This window comes from Kogia breviceps, chromosome 1, assembly GCF_026419965.1.
Source record: "Kogia breviceps isolate mKogBre1 chromosome 1, mKogBre1 haplotype 1, whole genome shotgun sequence".
Classification (NCBI taxonomy): domain Eukaryota; kingdom Metazoa; phylum Chordata; class Mammalia; order Artiodactyla; family Physeteridae; genus Kogia; species Kogia breviceps.
In genome coordinates, this window is record NC_081310.1 from 105,162,044 (window position 1) to 105,165,490 (window position 3,447).

At 40.9% G+C, this 3,447-nt stretch overlaps 1 pseudogene; it reads right to left on the minus strand.

The window, feature by feature from the left end:
- Positions 1-2,363: 2,363 nt before the first annotated feature.
- On the minus strand, positions 2,364-3,218 carry LOC131759736 (CBY1-interacting BAR domain-containing protein 1 pseudogene; annotated as a pseudogene).
- Between the last annotated feature and the right edge of the window lie 229 nt (positions 3,219-3,447).

Here is a 3,447-nt window from a genome sequence, read left to right on the forward strand (position 1 = left end):
TATATTATATCCTAAGGAACCAGAAGTAAACTCAACCTGTAAATCTCCTATTAGCAAGGCATATGAGGGTGTAACACAAGTAATAACCGATTGGTAAGAATAAGACAATGCAAACTTCCCAAAATCCCAATGCTTATAAAAAACCAAACTATTATTAGTAACAGAAACTGAAGAAATTAAAATGGTACCATTATTATAATTTAAGGTGCACCAGATTTGAGAATTCAAAATCAGATTGGGGAAAATCAAAAGGAAAAAAGGAGGGAAACTTCAAACTACCTTTAAACTATGGCCGGCCAGTAAAGTCCTTTGTCTTCCTACATATACTTCAACACAAAAATAGTATCTTTGATTTTGCAGCTTCTATTAGAGCTCCTCTGTCAGCTTTATGATTAGACCCATCTTTGTTGCTGTAATTACCAGTCTCATTCTTTCCATTTTTGTTATTGTTGCCCTGTGAAATCATTTTTTTCTAGAACAGCAAGAAGATGTAAAGCTTTCTCAGCTTGGTAGGTTAATATATACAGGTCTACGAGCAAAAAACATACTGCTTGGGCAAATTTTTCTTCAAAAGGTTCTATGAACTGATAAAGTTTTTCACCAACGGATATGGCTTCTGTATACTGTCGGACATGATACAGGATGACTGCTTGATTGTAATACAACATACTGTTTTCAACATCATCTAATCCATCCATTTCTTCAACAGCCGAGTGCACCTGATTCTTCAATTGGTTAAGTGTCTGTCTTAAACTATCTGTTGTTCTCTGGTTACTTTTGAAAAACTCAGCTACTGCCGTATTCAAAATTATTTTATAATCATCTTTGTTTATATCTTGTAGGCAGGCAAGATGTTGCAGACAGACATCATAATTTCCAGCTGTGAAAGCCTGGAAAGCACTGGTGGACAACTCCTGCTCTTGATCAGTGATCTCAGGTCGCTTCTTGGATACTTTTTGTCCCATATTTTTTTACTTCTGACTATTGCCCCGAGTTACTATCAACTTTACTATGTGGCCACACTTTCACTCTTCACTCTGGGGATTCACCTACCGAGATTCAGATGTCCCTCTTGTCAGGTCCCTGTTCGGGCGCCACTTGCCGCCAGCCACAGCAGGTCCTCAAAGTGCAGCAACAATCGACGAGAGGGGGTAGGGAACTGAACGCACCAAGGTATGGGATCAGAAGGGCACAAGCAACTGATGGTTGCAAGGCAAGTTTAATAACAAAGCATAGCCATATATATACCCCTAAAGCAGGGAATTTGCTTAGTCACGCCTTATCGGCATCAGCTGGTTGATTGGCTTCTCGGCTTTTCCCTCAAAGGCACCAATTTCCCCTCCAGGGTTGCTTTTCCTAGCTTTAGGGAACAACCAGGGACTCCCAGTAACTGAGCAGGTCCCTGGAGCGATTTGGCCAAAGGCCATCTCCTTTTTTACGTTCATACCATAAAGTCCAGGATGCATGCCAAGGAGAGTACAATCGGGCCCTGAGGCTTATGAGGGTCTTAATGGCGCCTTCCTCAGAGGGCAATGCTCGCCACACCTGCCTCTTAGGCAGGTCCAGACATTTTCCCGGACTCCCTCCCAGCTAGCTGTGGCACACTAGCCCCCTTCAGGCTGTCTTCACACAACCAACCCCAGTCCTCTCCCTGGGGTCTGACCTCTGAAGTCCAACCTCAGCTCCCAGCCCCCACCTGCCTCGGCAGGTGAGCCAACAAGCGTCTCAGGTTGGTGAGTGCTTATTGGCAATGATCCTCTGTGCGGGAATCTCTCCGCTTTGTCCGCACCCCTGTTACTGCGCTCTCCTCCATGGCTCTGAAGCTTCCCCCCTGCCCACTGCCTGTCCCCACCAGTGAAGGGCCTTCCTAGTGTGTGGGAACCTTTCTTCCTTCACGGCTCCCTCCCACTGGTGCAGGTCCCGTCCCTATTCTTTTGTTTCTGTTTTTTCTTTTTTCTTTCGCCCTATCCAGGTACATGGGGATTTTCTTGCCTTTTGGGAAGTCTGAGGTCTTCTGCCAGCGTTCAGTAGGTGTTCTGTAGGATTTGTTCCATATGTAGAGGTATTTTTGATGTATTTGTGGAGAGGTAGGTGATCTCCATGTCTTACTCCTCCACCATCTTGAAGGTCTCCCCCTGTTTATTCTTGTAAAATAAAGTTTACATGGACACATCCTGAATTTTATTTATTTATTTATTTATTTCTTGGTCAACATAAATTTCCTTTAATAATTTCTCCTTTTCCAGTAGGATTTCATTTTGAGGTTTAACATATGAATCCAGTGTAAAGTTCTACAGTTTTAGTAAATCTGGATTTCAAGTCATTTAAGATGAAAATGGAAATGCAAAGTTTACTTAATAAATTTAATTTTCTTCTTCTATAACATCTAAGTCTTCATCTTCTTCATCATCCTCTTCTGCTCATTGATCCTTTCTCAGTCAACAAGTAGTTACCTGTCCTGCTCCAGATAAACACTTAGATGACAGTGATCTCTAAAGAGGTGACTTTGAATTTGCTCTGATGATATCTAAATGACATAAATAATCTGGTGGATACAGAGAATATTGGAAAACCTCTACATCTTCTTCTTCATCAGTCTGTTGTATATTTTGGTAGGCAGCAGTGTAGAACTCTAAAGCTTTGCTGTGAAATAACATTTCAATAATGATAGATTCTGAAAATATAGTCTTTATATCCATTATTTTCTGCTTTTCAAAATTGTCAATAGTTTCCTCCAAATGACGAGTTGTTCGGGTAGCATCCCTTGTAGCTCTTTGTAATTCAGTTTCTGCCTGTGAAATAACATATCAGTCAGATGGGTTTCTCTGACATATTCTTTCTGAGTTAACTGTTGAAAAGCTTCTTGATTCCTTGCTATTAATGTTACTTTGAGGTCATCTCATTTCATTTTTACAAGGTTCCATATACTTTGAAATGTTCAACTACTTTGGCTTCAAGTCTTTCAACGTCTGCTTGTCAATAATCCTGAAGTTTGGCAAACTTGTCAGCAAAGTTTTTCAGGCCCTGCTTTAAATTTGGGGTCTCTGTAGAGGCATACACATTGATTTCATTCACCAAGAGCTCTGCTTTTATCCCAGTCTGGCAGTTTTCTGCACATAAGGAGCAGAGATTTAGCACAGCTCTCCAAAATACTTCTCCACATTTGTGACAGCATCTTACAGTTGAGCATCTTGGTTCTCCAAGCTGCACCTCAACATCTTGCCTCACACAGCCAGAGACCACAGGCTGAGGCCCAAAAACAGGGGCTCCAAGGCACCCAGGCCCATCCTGGATTTTAAAAAGAAATAAATGTAAAATAAGTAATTTCTAGATTTACCTTTATAGTCTATTGAAAAGAGTTTTACCTGGCAGTGCAAAACAAAATTAATGCACAGCACTTTAACAAATATCACTACTTAAGAACAGTATGAAAAATATTAATTTTAA